Source organism: Triticum urartu, chromosome 1A, assembly GCF_056163025.1.
Source record: "Triticum urartu cultivar PI428250 chromosome 1A, HENAU_Tu73, whole genome shotgun sequence".
Taxonomy (NCBI): Eukaryota; Viridiplantae; Streptophyta; class Magnoliopsida; order Poales; family Poaceae; genus Triticum; species Triticum urartu.
Genome location: NC_141873.1, coordinates 242,067,924 through 242,088,066, shown reverse-complemented (window position 1 = coordinate 242,088,066; position 20,143 = coordinate 242,067,924).

The window sequence follows — 20,143 nt, the reverse complement described above, 5'->3', positions numbered from 1 at the left end:
AGACTGGTTCTATTGACGTGCTTCGCACACAGGTGGCTAGTGGGTGTCTGTTTCTCTATCTTTAGTTGAATCGAATTCAATCAACATGGTTCTTTTTGAAGATCAAAAAGCAACCACTATACCGCGTTGTGGTTTTTGATGCGTAGGTAAGAATGGTTCTTGCTTAGCCCGTAGCAGCCACGTAAAACTTGCAACAACAAAGTAGAAGACGTCTAACTTGTTTTTGTAGGGCATGTTGTGATGTGCGTAACACCCCAAGAATATTTGCTACAGTGATCTCCCACTAATGGTGGCCATGTCATCGTGATTACTATGCAACTTGCCACATGTCCAAAAATCAAAGTCAATTTCAAATTAAATTTGCAAGTCAAATATTTATTTCTCCAAAGTATAAAACTTAAATGTTCGACTTTTAGTATAAATTCCCCTGATCTTTTAACATGTTGAACCAACATCGTTTGACTCACCAATTAATCCCTAGTAAAATATAAAGTGGTTCAAAAACAACAAAATTACCCCTTTTCAAATAAACAAATATTTATGTATTTTCCTTTTGACTTGAAACATTGCGGGCTTCTCCAAAATAATGACTAATATTTATGTAACAAGTTTCTTAGTCGACTAAATTTATTTGGTATGAATTCTAAATGCAAAACACTCGAGAAAATGTAAAGCCGAAAAGAAAAGGGGATAGAAAAGAGCACTGTTCACTTATGGCCCAATGCTACAGTCTAAAGTCCAGCCCACCTAAGGCCTTTTCCTATCTCTCAATAGGGGAGGAGGCAGGTACATGTGCGTGGCGCACATCCATGGCCACCACGGCTTGATGGCCGCCACACACACCATAGTACCCCGCCAGCCCTTTAAGAATGCCCCCTGGGAACCCTAGATCGAGCTCGTCTGATCCCCTCTCTTTCCCATCGTGTCCCCTCTACTTCCGCTCAAAAACAAGCTCACGAGATCACGCTGTGGCTGTGTGTGTCATCACTGTTGCCGCGGCCTGCGTAATCCCCGGCGTTGGAGGAGTTGTCCCTGTAGACCACCGCGTCTTCTTCGATTCCCCGTTCGTCGGGAGCAGCACCACAACGATGGCATCGACCCGTTTCACCAACCTCGTCCGCCGTCATCTCGCCGTCGTCCCGCGAGCTTCGGCCACCCCAACCCCCTCGAGCTATTCCACGACCTCCCCGTAGTGAGCCCTCCTCCGGTTCGCCACTCGCCCCCTGCTTCTCATCCCGCACCGCTGCCGCCGGCGAACCCAGCCCCCACCCCCTGCGCTCCAGGCCGAGGCCGCGTCCGCGCCGGAGACCGCGCACCCGCCCCCTGCTCCGGTCGGCCGTGGATGGCCATGGCCTCACCCTTGCCGGCCCTGGCTAAAGCTGCCGCTGCTGCCGGCCGGCTGTGCCGTGGCTTCGTCCGCAAGCACGGCCAGACAGGGTCTTGTGCCGCTGCTAACTGGGCCGACCACCTAGTTTAACTAGGGGTAATCCCCATTAGCACTAACTCCCCTTCTATAGACTGTGACATGTGGGCCCTCTTAGTTAACTAAATGTTTAAAATAAGTCTAACTCATATTTCTGTCAATGGCAGTGGGGCCCCACCGCTATTTAGATATTGTTAATTAAACTTATTAAATACATGTGCCTATGACATGTGGGTCCCAGAACCCAGTTGACTAGTCAAACATTGACCGTTCAACTTGTTGACTGGACCCCCCTGACCCCAGCAGTCAGCCTCTCTGGCTAGCACATGGCTGGGTGCACTTAGTATTTTCTATTTAATTTCGAATTAGAATAATTCCAGTATATTGCTAAAACTTTGAAAAATCATAGAAAATAATCTGTAACTCGGATGAAAAAGTTTTACACATGAAAGTTGCTCAGAAAAATTCAACGAATCCAAATACATGGTTCGTCCACCTGTCGGATGCCCCTAGCATGTTGAACATGGAACCGTGCCCTCTCTTCCACCTGTCCGGAATCCGTCTAACATCGGGAATTCATCCTTGGATGTTTTTCCCCTCCATCTGCAACATGTAGTACTGCATTAGAACACCACTAGTTCTGCATATCGCCATGTCATGCTTAGTGTTGCATTTGTTTACTTATATTTACTGTTTCTTTCCCATCTTCTCTCCGGTAGACCCCGAGGCCGATGATGCCCCGGTGATTGACTACGTCAACGACACTTCTTCCTTTTCAGTAGAGCTTCTAGGAAAGCAAACCCCCCCCTTGAGCATTCCGATATCGCCCATTTCTTTCACTCTCATGCTTGCATTAGAACTGCTACTGCTTTATGTATGATCCTACTCTGATGCCTAGCTTGTTTTTGTTACCTACCTACTTATCCTAAACTACTTAGTATAGGTTGGTTAGTGATCCATCAGTGACCCCCACCTTGTCCTTGTTGCCCCTTTTTATGTTCGATGACTCGATCAACGTGATTGACGTCCAGGCCCCGACACCACACATCACCCCCTAGTTGTACGACTCTGCAGAGTTATCATCGAGTGCCGAGGGTGGAACCTCATACATCACTCCTGATGAGATCTCTATAGTGTAGTTATTCAGTTGTGGTCATTGAGGGTGATTTCCTCCTTAACCACTTCCGATACGAATCTGCCGTGCAACCCCTAAAGTGTGAACCTCGGGGGTGGTTCCTCTTACGTTCACCTTGATGATTACATCGAGTGGAATTCACCGGGGGTGATTCCTCGAGTTTTCCCCTTGATGTTTGGACACACAGATACTTGGGCTTTACAACTGTTACTTGGAAAGGCGAGTTGACCCTCAGGGGTACCCGCGAGTGATGTGGAGACGGGTTGACCTGGAGGGTACCTGAGAGTTGAATACGAGGCGTGGCTGGGCATTCTTAGCCCATGCCGCAAGTCCTCGAGACAGGGCGACAGGGTCACATCTTTCATGAGTCTCTGCTCATAACCGCACTACCAACACAATAATGGTTTGGATATTTGATCCGAGGGGCCTCTGGCCTGATAGCGCTAACGATCATGTGGGCATAGTATGGGCGTTCTGCGTCGTATACATCAGCCAAAGCTTAATAGACGTCAGCGACTGAGTGACACGCGCCGGGTTGGACTGCGTAAGCACTTGCCTTTTTTAAGGAGGTAGCTAGGTCTGCTCACCAGCCATGTTCGCAACATGCAGGAGTTCCAATGCTATCTGTAAGCATAACTGTGGTACTCAAACCTCAACAAGAGCATTGGAAGTGCAATGCTATGTTTTCTTTATCCAAACACCGTTGTATGGGTAATGTCATGGAATTTCTCTCCCCTTTCCTAAAGGGTTTTCTACAATTATATCCCGTCATGGATATCATCGCTGCTTGTCCTTGGGAAGGATATACACCCTGAATTATGTGTTTAAACACATTTTTCTTCCCATTGTTCTGTTTAGTTTGATAATCACATTTTCCTTTACATTGTTTTGTTTAACCTTCTTGAGGTTTATATGATATAAGCACTAATATTTCCCTGCTTATGTACACGCCTCGATGTACCACTCTGTCGGTAAGACCCTGTTACTATTGTTGATGACATTCCAGTAGCCACCGATGGACAAGAACTTTGCCTATTGGCCCGCCTCGTTCAACGAGTAGGAAACTAGTTCTCTTTGTCCCTTGCCCTTGGTACCGACGTTGTTGCCAACATAACTGATAGGCTATTCCCTGTCATGCCTCGCTATCATGACCATGCAAGATGTCGCCGCCCATCTTACCTTAACCCACATGGTGGGCTCATAACCCACAGTTTCACAGGATCAAAACCCGACTCTCCTATACACCCCATGTTTCCATAGTTATTCCTCATGCGTGGCTTCGTATGTAATTCACGAGGTACCTTTCGAGAGGTCATCAATTCTGGTATCAGACACAATGCTTATTCCCATTGCTCTAAGCCCCTTTCACACTCCGTTTCAGGAATCGAACGATTGTCTATCTGCTTGAAACTTCTGATTGTGCCTTCTTATGTTGCTCTCGATGTTTTTCTTTAGTTCAATTCGAGAGCTACTTCCTGTCACATTTACTAAACTATCTACTAGATAATCAACCTTATTAGGTCCGTTCTTCTGAATTTAACCCTCGTCCCTTCGTGAGTACGGTGAAGATTCGAAAGGAAGAATGACAACTTCATCATGATGCATTGATGCAGAGAAATGAAGACACCAATGTAATGGACCGACCTTTTCGAGAAGAGCAACAAAGACTGTGAAGATCTGTTAGAATTTCGTAACCAGAACTTTCCCTCTGTAACATCCCAAATTTTCAATTTGGAATGTTATACATAGATCATTCATGCATATCATATTTTGCTTTCTTTTTGCTTTGCGATCCTCGAAATTCTAAGCAACTCAAGGACCCATGGAGAGAGTTGGGGATTTCATGTTTTTCACATTTGAATTTTATCAAATATCGAAACAAGGATCACTTTGGTTTTAATTATTTTTCTCTCCGAAAAATATTTCATATTAAAATATATGAGAGGAGATAATATGACTTCTCCAAAATAAAGGGAATATTGGAGGAAAAATATTGAAAATCAAATAAATATTTCTTTTGGGATTTTGTTGCTATTTTATTTAAATTAGGAAAAATTATGCGTTTTTCAAAATTGCATTAGAGGCCTAAATAAATGTTCACTTTGTCCGGAATATTATTAGAGGACCATGAAAATTTATTTCAGGATTTTTGGACTCCGTTTGTATTTCTTTTATTTGTTTTCCTGCGTCAGGATATTTTTTAAAAAAAATGCACCGACCTAGCCAGGTCTTGCCCGAGACGGAGTCCTCCGGCCGGGGCTTTATAAGCCGCCAGCCCGCGACCCCGAGGCCCAAGTCGCCGCGCCCCGCGCCCTAACCGTAGCACCGCGCCCCGCCCTGATCCGTCCGTCGCGCCGCCGCCGCCGTCGCCGCCCCGCCGCCGCCGACCTCGCCACCGAGGTAGCCGCCGCCGTCCGGTTTTTCTCGGCAAAAACTGCCGGTTTTTTTTCGAAACCCTAGATCTAGATTTTTTATTTAGATCGGTTTTTTTTAGTTTCTTCGGTTTAGTTAAATAGCGGACGTTTGTCCGTACATTCGTTTTAACGAACGCTGTTCGTCAGTTAACCATAGACAGCGAACATTCGTTCGTTAGCATGTTCATCTCATTTTGTTTCCGGGCTTTTCCGCGATTATTTTCGATCGCGATTTCTGCCCTGATCTTCGTTTTACTTTATCTTTTCGCTTGGTTATCCGAATCGGGTGAAACAAGCGCATAGATCTTCGTCTCGAATCCCTCTTTCTGGTTAACCAACTTGAACAAGATTTTTGTACTGTAAAATTTTGACTTTAGTCCAAATTAGTAAACAGATCTTGTTTCTTTCGTAGTTTGAGTTTCGTTCCTCCGTTTGATTTGATTCCTTTTGCAAATCGAATCTCTTCAGTTGAGTTTTTAGATTCGATCTTTCTATTTGAGTTTTACCCGTGTATCTTTTCTTGATTGCTTGTGTATGCTATTGTTTGTTGCGATAGAATTCCCGGAGTGCGAAGCGTGCTACTACGAGTCTCTAGGATTTGCAGAACATCAGCAAGGCAAGTAACACTTTGATCATACTTTTCATACCCAGTTTTTATGCATTAGTTTCAACCCTCAAAAATTGCATCAGTAGGATCTCCTAACATGTGGGTTTTGGGAAGTAGATGATGAGGTAGAACCAATTACTTGTTTTATTATCAAACCCTTGGGAGTTACTTCTACGTTATGCTTATATTGCCATGCTATGCTCGTAGACGTGGATTGGGTTTGAGTGTATTCATGATAGATGTTTGTGTTTAATTTATGGTTCAACTTAAGGTGGTAACTTTAATACACATCTAGGTGGATTGTTGGTTTGGGCACCTGGGGAGATACCAGTTTTGTCCTAGGAGATCCCGGGGTTATACCATGTGATCCTCCTATGGTCCGCCACCCAGGCTCAAAGTTATCATAAGATTTTTCATGCTAGAAACTTCCATGTGCAGCCACAAGCTATTATGGGCTCTAGCATAGTTGAGTAGGTTGCATGACCTCTTCCAGTGGTAGGCTAGCAGATGTAGGGGATGTAGGTTGGTACAGTCTACCCGAGGTTAGAGTTAATGCTTCTGAAAGACTGTGTCTCGGTCATCCTTTTCTCAAACACCCTGTAGTGCGAGAAATCCAACGGAGGAGATCGAGTCTTGTGGGGAAAAGTGCGGAAACCTCTGCAGAGTGTACAAACTAATCATGATTAGCCGTGTCCCCGGTTATGGACATCTTGAGTATCTGGTACTTGAATTATCATGTTGATCTCATCACTCTAAATTAATCTATTGGGTTGATAATTATTTTTTAATTGGGATTGAGATGGGGGTACGATTCTCAATCTTTCGACTACCATGATAGTTAAATAAAATATATTCCTTTGTAGTAGGGAAAAATTGGCTTTTCTCAAAAACATTGTAACCATAGAGCCTCCACCAGCCAAATATGCATATAGTGATAGCCGGCCATGATCTGTTCATTGCTCTACTGTCTTATATTGCTAGCATATTCCATGTGCTGACCCGTTTTGGGCTGCAACATATCATGTTGCAGACTTTTCAGACGATGAGTAAGGTGCCATAGGTCATTTGTCGTGCACTCGGCTATGCCGTTGGAGTTGATGGACTCACTTTATCTTCCAAGCCTTCCGCTGTTATCTTATTTAGATGGCCTTAAGCCATATTTATTGTAATAAGTTCTCTTTTGAGACATTCGATGTAATAGGTGTGCGATTGCTACTCTGTTATAAATCCTTCAAGTACTGTGTGCGTCAGTATTAGCGATCCAGGGATGACACTGAACACAGAGACTTGACCATCTGAGGTCGGGTCGCTACACCCTCTTACTCCACCTCTTAAATCTCGGGACAAGATTTCTTATAGTGGAGGACATTTGTAACACCCCGAGAATATTGCTAAAGTAATCTACTCCTAATGGTGGCCATGTCATCGTGATTACTATGCAACTTGCCACATGTCCAAAAATCAAATTCAATTTCAAATTAAATTTGCAAGTCAAATATTTATTTGTCCAAAGTATAAAACTAAAATGTTTGACTTTTAGTATAAATTCCCCTGATCTTTTAACATGTTGAACCAACATCATTTGACTCACCAATTAATCCCTAGTAAAATATAAAGTGGTTCAAAAAAAACAAAATTACCCCTTTTCAAATAAACAAATATTTATGTATTTTCCTTTTGACTTGAAACATTGCGTGCCTCTCCAAAATAATGACTAATATTTATGTAACAAGTTTCTTAGTCGACTAAATTTATTTGGTATGAATTCTAAATGCAAAACACTCGAGAAAATGTAAAGCAGAAAAGAAAAGGGGATAGAAAAGAGCATTGTTCACTTATGGCCCAATGCTACCGTCTAAAGTCCAGCCCACCTAAGGCCTTCTCCTATATCTCAACAAGGGAGGAGGCAGGGACATGTGCGTGGCGCACATCCATGGCCACCATGGCTTGATGGCCGCCACGCACACCACAGTACCCCCAACCCTTTAAGAACGTCCCCTGGGAACCCTAGATCGAGCTCGTCCGATCCCCTCTCTTTCCCCATGGTGTCCCCTCTCCTTCCGCTCAAAAACGAGCTCGCGAGATCACGCTGTGGCTGTTTGTGTCATCACCATTGCCGTGGCCTGCGTACTCCCCGGTGTTTAAGGAGTTGTCCGGGCGGACCCATGTAGACCATCACGTCTTCTTCGAGTCCCCGTTCCTCGGGAGCAGCACCAGAACGACGGCATCGACCGGCTTCACTAACCTCGACCACCGCCATCTCGCCATCGTCTTGTGAGCTCCGGCCATCCCCAACCCCCTTGAGCTTGTCCACGACCTCCCCGTAGTGAGCCCTCCTCCGGTTCCCCGCTTGCCCCCTGCTTCTCGTCCCGCGCCGCTGCCGCCGGTGACCGCAGCCCCCCACCCCCTGCGCTCCAGGCCGAGGCCGCGTGCGCGCGCGTCCGTGCCGGAGACCGCGCCACCGACCCCCTGCTCCGGCCGGCCGCGGATGGCCATGGCCTCGCTCTCGCCGCCCCTCGTTAGCACTGCCGCTGCTGCCGGCCGGTTGCGCCGTGGCTTCATGCGCGAGCACGGCCAGACATGGCCTTATGCCGCTGCTAACTGGGCCGGGCACCTAGTTTAATTTTGGGTATACCCATTAGCACTAACCCCCCTTCTATAGAATATGACATGTGGGCCCTCTTAGTTAACTAAATGTTTAAAATAAGTCTAACTCTTATTTCTGTCAATGGCAGTGGGGCCCCACCACTATTTAGATATTGTTAATTAAACTTATTAAACACATGTGCCTATGACATGTGGGTCCCAGAACACAGTTGACCAGTCAAACATTGATCGGTCAACTTGTTGACTGGACCCCCTTGACCCCACCAGTCAGCCTCTTTGGCTAGCACATGGCTGGGTACACTTAGTATTTTCAATTTAATTTCGAATTAGAATAATTCAAGTATATTGCTAAAACATTGAAAAATCATAGAAAATAATCCGTAACTCGGATGAAAAAGTGCTCAGAAAAATCCAACAAATCCGAATACGCGGTTCGTCCACCTGTCACATGCCCCTAGCATGCCGAACATGGAACCCTCCCCTCTCTTCCACCTGTCCGGAATCCGTCTAACGTCGCGAATTCATCCTCCGATGTTTTTCCCCTCCATCTGCAACGTGTAGTACTGCATTAGAACCCCCCTAGTTCTGCATATCGTCCTGTCATGCTTAGTGTTGCATTTGTTTGCTTATATTTACTGTTTCTTCCCCCTCTTCTCTCCGGTAGACCCCGAGGCTGATGATGCCCTGGTGATCGACTACGTCGACGACACTTCTTCCTTTTCAGCAAAGCTTCCAGGCAAGCAAACCCCCTTAAGCATTCTGATATCGCCCATTTCTTTCCCTCTCATGCTTGTATTAGAACTGCTACTACTTTCTGTATGATCCTACTCTGATGCATAGTTGGTTAGTGATCCATCAGTGACCCCCACCTTGTCCTTGTTGCCCCGCTTTATGTTCGATGACTCGATCAATGTGATTGACGTCCAGTCCCCGACACCGCAGATCACCCCCCTAGTTGTACGACTCTGTAGAGTTATCATCGAGTGTCGAGGGTAGAACCTCATAAATCACTCCTGATGAGATATGTGTAGTGTAGTTATTCGGTCATGATCGTCGAGGGTGATTTCCTTCTTAACCACGTCCGATGCAAATCTGCCATGCAACCCCTCAAGTGTGAACCTCGGGGGTGGTTCCTCTTACGTTCACCTTGATGATTACATCGAGTGGAATTCATCGGGGGTGATTCCTTGGGTTTTCCCCTTGATGTTTGGACACACAGATACTTGGGCTTTACAACTATTACTTGGAAAGGCGGGTCGACCCTGAGGGGTACCCGCAAGTGATGTGGAGACGGGTTGACCTGGAGGGTACCCGAGAGTTGAATACAAGGCATGGCCGGGCATTCTTAGCCCTTGCCGCAAGTCCTTGAGATGGGGCGACGGGGTCACATCTTTCGTGAGTCTCTGCTCATGACCGCACTACCAACACACTAACGGTTTGGATAATTGATCCGAGGGGCCTCTGGCCTGATAGTGCTAACCATCACATGGGCATAGTATGGGCGTTCTGCGTCGTATACATCAGCCGAAGCTTAATAGACGTCAGCGATTGAGCGGCGTGTGCCGGGTTGGACTGCTCAAGCACCAGCCTTTTTTAAGGAGGTAGCTAGGTCTGCTCACCGGCCATGTTCGCAACGTGTAGGAGTTCCTGGGGAGATGGCCCATGACCCCTGGGGGCATAGGTTTAGTCCGGCGTGCTGACCTCTCTATTAAGCTTAGGTCGGGTTGTGTCGTATTATTTGGCTGAGGCCGGGCATGACCCAGTAAAGTGTGTCCGGCCGGAGTTAAGAGAGAATGGTGGGTAAGTTGGTGCACCCCTACAGGGAAGAAAACATCTATCGATAACCTGTCCTATGGTAACGGACACTTGGAGTTGTATCCCGATCGGTACAACTAGAACTGGATACTTGAGGTAATAACTAGATAGTATGGCTCTGGGATTGCTTTCTCGCAGGGAGTCGAGAAAGGATCTCTGGCCGAGGTTGATAACACTACTACTACTTTATTTTATTTTATGTTGATCGATACTCTTCTAAATGCTGCAAGATGCTTGAAGATGCTAGTCTTCGATAGGCTAGGCTTTCCCTTCTCTTTAGGCATTCTGCAGTTTAGTCCGTAGATAGATCCCATTTCCTTTTATACAGATGCATACTTAGTTTAGAGCTGATGTAAGTCTTGCGAGTACTTTGAATGAGTACTCACGCTTTGCTACCTCTTTTCCCCCTATATCCGATTGTTGCGACCAGATGACGGATCCCAGGAGCCAAACGACACCACTGATGACTACTACTACCCCGAGGGTGCCTACTACTACGTGATGGCCGCTGATGACCTAGACTAGTTAGGAGGCTCCCAGGCAGGAGGCCCTGCCTTTTTTATCGTTGTTGCTTTTGTGCTAGCCTTCTTAAGGCAGACTTGTCCAACTTATGTCTATACTTAGATATTGTTGCTTCCGCTGACTCTTGTGTATTCAAGCTTAGTTATTCGAGCCCTCGAGGCCCCTGGCTTGTAATATAAAGCTTGCATTATTTTAAATTTGTGTCTAGAGTTGTGTTGTGATATCTTCCCGTGAATCCTTGATATTGATCGTACACATTTGCATGTATGATTAGTGTACGATTGAATCAGGGGCGCCACAATGTGATATGTTCAAGACATGATGCTAAATTTTATTGTATGAGATGATCATGTTTTGTAACATAGTTAACGGCAACTGGCAGGAGCCATATGGTTGTCGCTTTATTGTATGAAATGCAATTGCCATGTAATTGCTTTACTTTATCACTAAGCGGTAGCGATAGTCGTAGAGGCAATAGTTGGCGAGACGACAACGATGCTTCGATGGAGATCAAGGCGTCAAGCCGGTGATGATGGTGATCATGACGGTGCTTTGGAGATGCAGATCAAAGGCACAACATGATGATGGCCATATCATATCACTTATATTGATTGCATGTGATGTTTATCCTTTATGCATCTTATTTTGCTTAGTACGGCGGTAGCATTATAAGATGATCTCTCACTAAATTTCAAGGTATAAGTGTTCTCCCTGAGTATGCACCGTTGCTACAGTTTGTAGTGCCGAGACACCATGTGATGATCAAGTGTGATAAGCACTACATTCACATACAACGTGTGCAAGCCAGTTTTGCACACGCAGAATACTCGGGTTAAACTTGACGAGCCTAGCATATGCATATATGGCCTCGGAACATTGGAGATCGAAAGGTCGAGCGTGAATCATATAGTATATATGATCAACATAGTGATGTTCACCATTGAAAACTATTCCATCTCACATGATGATCGGACATGGTTTAGTTGATATGGATCACGTGATCACTTAGATGATTAGAGAGATGTCTATCTAAGTGGGAGTTCTTAAGTAATTTGATTAATTGAACTTTAATTTATCATGAACTTGGTACCTGATAGTATTTTGCATGTTTATGTTGCTGTAGATAGATGGCCCGTGCTGTTGTTCCATTGAATTTTAATGTGTTCCTAGAGAAAGTTAAGTTGAAAGATGATGGTAGCAACTACACGGATTGGGTCCGTAACTTGAGGATTATCCTCATTGATGCATAGAAGAATTACATCCTGGATGCACCGCTAGCTGACAAAACCGCTGCAGGAGCAACACCAGATGTTATGAACACCTTTCAGAGCAAAGCTGATGACTACTCGATAGTTCAGTGTGCCATGCTTTACGGCTTAGAACCGGGACTTCAGCGACGTTTTGAACGTCATGGAGCATATGAGATGTTCTAGGAGTTGAAGTTAATATTTCAAGCAAATGCCCGGATTGAGAGATATGAAGTCTCCAATAAGTTCTACAGTTGCAAGATGGAGGAGAAGAGTTTTGTCAGTGAACATATACTCAGAATGTCTGGGTACCACAACCGCTTGACTCAACTGGGAGTTAATTTTCCGGATGATAGTGTCATTGACAGAGTTCTTCAATCACTGGCACCAAGCTACAAGAGCTTCGTGATGAACTATAATACTCAAGGGATGGGTAAGATGATTCCCGAGCTCTTCGCAATGCTAAAGGCTGCGGAGGTAGAAACCGAGAAGGAGCATCAAGTGTTGATGGTCAACAAGACCACCAGTTTCAAGAAAAAGGGTAAAGGGAAGAAGGGGAGCTTCAAGAAGAGCAACAAGCCAGTTGCTGCTCAAGTGAAGAAACCCAAGTCTGGACCTAAGCCTGAGACTGAGTGTTTCTACTGCAAAGGAACTGGTCACTAGAAGTGGAATTGCCCCAAGTATTTGGCGGATAAGAAGGATGGCAAAGTGAAAGGTATATTTGATATACACGTTATTGATGTGTACCTTACTAATGCTCGCAGTAGTGCCTGGGTATTTGATACTGGTTCATTTGCTAACATTTGCAACTCAAAACAGGGACTACGGATTAAGCGAAGATTGGCTAAGGACGAGGTGATGTGTACCTTACTAATGCTCGCAGTAGTGCCTGGGTATTTGATACTGGTTCATTTGCTAACATTTGCAACTCAAAACAGGGACTACAGATTAAGCGAAGATTGGCTAAGGACGAGGTGATGATGCGCGTGGGAAATGGTTCCAAAGTCGATGTGATCGCCGTCGGCACGCTACCTCTACATCTACCTTCGGGATTAGTATTAGACCTAAATAATTGTTATTTGGTGCCAGCGTTGAGCATGAACATTATATCTGGATCTTGTTTGATGCGAGATGGTTATTCATTTAAATCAGAGAATAATGGTTGTTCTATTTATATGAGTAATATCTTTTATGGTCATGCACCCCTGATGAGTGGTCTATTTTTACTAAATCTTGATAGTAGTGATACACATGTTCATAGTATTGAAGCCAAAAGATGCAGAGTTGATAATGATAGTGCAACTTATTTGTGGCACTGCCGTTTAGGTCATATTGGTGTAAAGCGCATGAAGAAACTCCATTCTTATGGACATCTAGAATCACTTGATTAATCACTTGGTACTTGCGAACCATGCCTCATGGGCAAGATGACTAAAACTCCATTCTCCGGAACAATGGAGCGAGCAACAGAGTTACTGGAAATCATACATACTCATGTGTGTGGTCCAATGAACATTGAAGCTCGCGGTGGATATCGTTATTTTCTCACCTTCACAGATGATTTGAGCAGATATGGGTATATCTACTTAATGAAACATAAGTCTGAAACATTTGAAAAGTTCAAAGAATTTGAGAGTGAAGTGGAAAATCATCGTAACAAGAAAATCAAGTTTCTACGAACTGATTGTGGAGGCGAATATTTGAGTTATGAGTTTGGACTTCATTTGAAACAATGCGGAATAATCTCGCAACTCACGCGACCTGGAACACCACAGCGTAATGGTGTGTCCGAACGTCGTAATTGTACTTTACTAGATATGGTGCGATCTATGATGTCTCTCACTGATTTATCGCTATCGTTTTGGGGTTACGCTTTAGAGGCAGTTGCATTCACGTTAAATAGGGCACCATCTAAATCCGTTGAGATGACACCTTATGAACTGTGGTTTGGCAAGAAACCCAAGTTGTCGTTTCTTAAAGTTTGGGGCTGCAATGCTTATGTGAAAAAGCTTCAACCTGATAAGCTCGAACCCATATCGGAGAAACGTGTCTTCATAGGATACCCAAAGGAGACTGTTGGGTACACCTTCTATCACAGATCCGAAGGCAAGATATTCGTTGCTAAGAATGGATCCTTTCTAGAGAAGGAGTTTCTCTCTAAAGAAGTGAGTGGGAGGAAAGTAGAACTTGACGAGGTAATTGTACCTTCTCCCTTATTGGAAAGTAGTTCATCACTGAAATCAGTTCCAATGATTCCTACACCAGTAAGTGAGGAAGCTAATGATGATGATCATGAAACTTCTGATCAAGTTACTACCGAACCTCGTAGCTCAACCAGAGTAAGATCCGCACTAGAGTGGTACGGTAATCCTGTTCTGGAAATCAAGTTACTTGACCATGATGAACCTACGAACTATGAGGAAGCGATGATGAGCCCAAATTCCACAAAATGGCTTGAAGCCGTGAAGTCTGAGATGGGATCCATGTATGAGAACAAAGTACAGACTTTAGTTGACTTGCCTGATGATCGATATGCCATAGAGAATAAATGGATCTTCAAGAAGAAGACTGACGCTGACGGTAATGTTACTATCTACAAAGCTTGACTTGTTGCGAAGGGTTTTCGACAAGTTCAAGGAGTTGACTACGATGAGACCTTCTCACCCGTAGCGATGCTTAAGTCCGTCCAAATCATGTTAGCAATTGCCGCATTTTATGATTATGAAATTTGGCAAATGGATGTCAAAACTGCATTCCTTAATGGATATCTTAAGGAAGAGTTGTATATGATGCAACCAGAAGGTTTTGTCGATCCAAAAGGTGCTAACAAAGTGTGCAAGCTCTAGCGATCCATTTATGGACTGGTGCAAGCCTCTCGGAGTTGGAATATATGCTTTGATAGTGTGATCAAAGCATATGGTTTTATACAAACTTTTGGAGAAGCCTGTATTTACAAGAAAGTGAATGGGAGCTCAGTAGCATTTATGATATTATATGTAGATGACATATTGTTAATCCGAAATGATACTAAATTTCTGAATAGCATAAAAGTATACTTGAATAAGAATTTTTCAATGAAAGACCTCGGTGAAGCTGCTTATATATTGGGCATCAAGATCTATAGAGATAGATCAAGACGCTTAATTGGACTTTCACAAAGCACATACCTAGATAAAGTGTTGAAGATGTTCAAAATGGATCTGTCAAAGAAAGGGTTCTTACCTGTATTACAAGGTGTGAAGTTGAGTCAGACTCAATGCTCGGCCACTTTAGAAGATAGAGAGAAAATGAAAGGTTTTCCCTATGCTTCAGCCATAGGCTCTATCATGTATGCAATGCTGTGTACCAGACCGGATGTGTGCCTTGCTATTAGTTTAGCAGGGAGGTACCAAAGTAATCCAGGAGTGGATCACTGGACAGCGGTCAAGAACATCTTGAAATACCTGAAAAGGACTAAGGATATGTTTCTCATATATGGAGGTGACAAAGAGCTCGTCGTAAACAGTTACATTGATGCATGCTTTGACACTGATCCGAATGACTCTAAGTCGCGGACCGGATACTTGTTTTTATTAAATGGAGGAGCTGTTAGTTCGTGTAGTTCCAAGCAGGGCGTCGTGGCGGGATCTACGTGCGAAGCGGAATACATAGCTGCTTCGGAAGCAGCAAATGAAGGAATCTAGATGAAGGAATTCATATCTGATCTAGGTGTCATACCTATTGCATCGGGTCCAATGAAAATCTTTTGTGAAAATACTAGAGCAATTGCCATGGCAAAGGAATCCAGATTTCACAAGAGAACCAAGCACATCAAGAGATGCTTCAATTCCGTCCGTGATCAAGTCAAGGAGGGAGACATAGAGATTTGCAAGATACATACGGATCTGAATGTTGCAGACCCGTTGACTAAGCCTCTCTCACGAGCAAAACATGATCAGCACCAGGACTCCATGGGTGTTAGAATCATTACAATGTAATCTATATTATTGACTCTAGTGCAAGTGGGAGACTGAAGGAAATATGCCCTAGAGGCAATAATAAAGTTGTTATTTATATTTCCTTATATCATGATAAATATTTATTATTCATGCTAAAATTGTATTAACCAGAAACTTAGTACATGTGTGAATACATAGACAAACAAAGTGTCACTAGTTTGCCTCTACTTGACTAGCTCGTTGAATCAATGTTGGTTTTGTTTCCTAACCATAGACATGTGTTGTCATTTGATTAACGGGATCACATCATTAGCGAATGATGTGATCGACTTGACCCATCCGTTAGCTTAGCACGATGATCGTTTAACTTGTTGCTATTGCTTTCTCCATAACTATACATGCTCCTATTACTATGAGATCATGCAACTCCCGAATACCGGAGGAACACTTTGTGTGCTACCAAACTCCACAACGTAACTGGGTGATTATAAACGTGCTCTACAAGTGTCTCCGATGGTGTTTGTTGAGTTGGCATGGATCAAGATTAGGATTTGTCACTCCGATTGTCGGAGAGGTATCTCTGGGCCCTCTAGGTAACGTACATCACAATAAGCCTTGGAACCAGTGTAGCTAATGAGTTAGTTATGGGATGTAGCATTATGGAGCGAGTAAAGAGACTTGCCGGTAACGAAATTGAACTGGATGACAAAGGGAACAACATATACCGTTATGCGGTTTGACCGATAAAGATCTTCATAGAATATGTAGGAGCCAATATGAGCATCCAGGTTCACTATTGGTTATTGACTGGAGACATGTCTCGATCATGTCTACATAGTTCTCGAACCCATAGGGGGTCCACACGCTTAACGCTCGGTGACGATCGGTGTTATGAGTTTATGTGTGTCGATGTACCGAAGGTAGTTCGGAGTCTCGAATTTGATCACAGACATGATGAGGAGTCTCAGAATGTTCGAGACGTAAAGATTGATATATTGGAAGCCTATATTTGGACATCGGAATGGTTCCGAGTGGTTCAGGCATTTTTTCGGAGTACCGGGAGGTTAGTCGAACCCTCAGGGAGTATATGGGCCTTATCGGGCCTTAGTGGAATAGATGAGAGGGAAGGGAAAAGAGGGAGGCGTGCCCCCCAAGCCCAATCCAAATTGTTAGGGGGGGCGGCCCCCCTTTTCCTTTGTCCCTCTCTCATCCTTCCTTCCTCTCCTACTCCTACTTGGAAGGGGGGGCAATCCTACTCCTCGAGGGAGTAGGACTCCCCTAGGGCGCGGCATAGAGAGGGCCGACCCTCCCCCTCCTCCACTCCTTTATATACGGGGGAGGGGGTGATGCCATAGACAGACAAGTTGATCATTGATCTTTTAGCCGTGTGCGGTGCCCCCTCCACCATAATCCACCTCGGTTATATCGTAGCGGTGCTTAGGCGAAGCCCTGTTCCGGTAGCAACATCATCACCATCATCACGCCGTCGTGCTGACTAAACTGTCCCTCGAAGCTCTACTGGATGGTGAGTTTGCGGGACATTACCGAGCCGAACGTGTGCAGATCACGGAGGTGTCGTACCTTCGGTGCTAGATCGGTCGATCGTGAAGACGTACGACTACATCAACCGTGTTGTCATAATGCTTCCGCTTATGGTCTACGAGGGTACGTAGATGATACTCTCCCCTCTCGTTGCTATGCATCACCATGATCTTGCGTGTGCGTAGGATTTTTTTTTTTTGAAATTATTGCGTTCCCCAACACCAAGGTTGGTTGAAAAATCACATGTGTGTCCTCGGGAGAATTTCTAGGTCCCATGAAAGAAATGAGAATGAAATTCAAACATCTGGGCATCATGGCTCGACAGTTAACATTGAGAAACTTGGTTTTTTAAATTCCTGTAATTTCAAAACCCGCCGCAAAATTATGAAACTTGGCATGGTGTCATTTCATGGCACCAACATGCCGTGGTAAAAAAATTGGCCAAATTGGGACAAGTTTTGGTATAAGCTTCTTGCAAACTAGAGCTTCTCTCAAGAAGACTCGTGGTTCCGAGAGGGAACGTGTCACCTTTGTGCGTGAAACGATATACGCTGCCTCCCCCCCTTGATTTTTTACATAGGCAACATAGAACTATATGAGTGCTGTGTTAAAATTTGGAATTATTCTGGGTTCGTTTGGCCTTTTTATACATTGATTGAGTTTCTGGGCACTCAATGTGCATAATTCAAATTTGAACTACAAGCACATGCTCTAGTGCACCAAAGTTGGTTGAAAAATCACATGTGTGTCCTTGGGTGAATTTCTAGGTCCCATGCAAGAAATGGGAATGAAATTCGTCGTGGCTCGGCCAAAAATATTGAGAAACTTGGCTTTTTAATTCCTATAAATCCAAAACACGCATGAAAATCATGAAACTTGGCATGGTGTCATGACGTGGCACCAACATGCTATGGTAATTTTTTGTCCATATTGGGACAAGCTTTGGTATAAGCTTCTTGCAAACCGGAGCTTCTCTCAAGAAGGCTCGTGGTTCCGAGAGGGAACATGTCACCTCCCTATGCGAAATGACATACACTGCCTTCTCCCACCTTGATTTTCTTACACATGCAGCTTAGACGAATAGGAGTTTCGTGCTAAATTTTGGAATTATTCCGGGTTCATTTGGCCTTTTTATACATTAATTGAATTTCCAGGCATTTAATGCACATAATTCAAATTTGAACTACAAACACATGCTCCAGTGCGACAAAGTTAGTTGAAAACTCATTTATGTGTACTTGGGCTAATTTCTAGGTCCCATGCAAGAAATGGGAATGGAATTCAAACATCTGGGTGTCTTGGTTCGGCTGGAAACATCGAGAAACTTGGTTTTAAAATTCCTGTAAATCCAAAACTCGCCTGAAAATCATGAAAATTGGCATGGTGTCATGACATGGCACCAACATGATGTGGTAAATTTTTTGTCTGGTTTGTGAAAGTGCGCACATTAACAATCAACAAAGTCATTTTGGAACAAGTGATTTCACCTTACAATCTGAAACACAAGTATTATTGAAACTGTGGGCCTTCTACTTACCATTTATGTGCCACCACGCGTCCCCTTTTTTATTGGCTAGGAGGTTCCGTCCGGGGTAGCTATTTGAGTATGGGAGGCGTGCGATCAAACCCCTGCGCGTGCTCATCGGAGGAGAGCCCTTTGACATCTATCCGCTGCCCACCTCTCTCCCAAAGTCTCCATTAATGGTGCCCGAGCCCGTGTTTAATGGCATGGCTATGTCTCACTCGACTGAGATTTAAGAGAGAAAAAAGGAAATATGAAAAGAAAGTTTTGCATGGATCTTGATGTAAGATCCGATGGACCTATATAGCATCGACTGCGACTTATAGCAAGACTGGTGAATATAAGGACGATGAGAGTGGATAATAATTGTCTTACATATTTAGGAAGATAATTAAAAAAGCCACATGCGGCAATGCTCGAAATACACAAGGGCAAAAGAATAAGGGAGACGCAGACACCGATCTGGTTTGCTGATCTCTACTTTCTTGATGCGTTGCTGCAGGCCGTGGAGACTAGTTCTCGCGGGGAGGGGCGATGAGCACTTTCATGTCCTCAAGATGCTGGTTGAGAGCATCCATGGATTCCTCCACCAGCCTTTGGCGCTCGATTTGGAGCATGGCATTCCCGTCCATAAGTTTCTTGACGATGACGCTGGTCCTCTTCAACAAGGCAGTGGTCTCCTCGTGCTGCTTCATCATTCCAGCAATCTTTGCCCTCAGCAGGTCGTGCTCGGTGCGCAACTTAACCTTGTCCTCCCCTAGTCCCCGGATGACGCTGGTAGCATTTTCAAACAAGGCATTCATCTTGTCCTGCAACTTCATCCAGTAGGAGATCCAACCCATCAGGTCATCGTGCATAGTGCACATGCGCCTGTGAGAGTCCTCGCCTGCCTATGAGACATTTTCCCAGGCCGCCACGGAGCGGGAGGACTTCTCTGCTACATTCACAGTGTAGTAGGACATCTTTGTTGCTTCTGCGGCGCGACCAGACCAGCCTGCTGCATCGATGGTGCGACATGACCTCTGTGCTCGGTGGTGCGGCGAGACCTCTGTTTTGCTACAGCTGCGCGGCGTGACATGTCTTCTGCTTTCGCAGCAAGGCGAGAGATCTCTCGTGCTGAGGCTTCCATGCTCGCCTCTTCCTGGTAGTAATGTCTCGACCCAGAACTCATGCGAGCCATGGCAGACGCAAGGGAACGATGATGAATGACTTGTTTGTTTTTGTGGATGAGGATTTGAGGAGGAATGTGCAGTCATCTTGGAGTTGGTAGTATTTATAACCGAGTACTAATACGCTCCTAAGTCGGAAACCGTTTAGGTTTTGATCGGTGTGAACATGTTTGCAATTAAATGTAGCATGGTAGTATTTTGG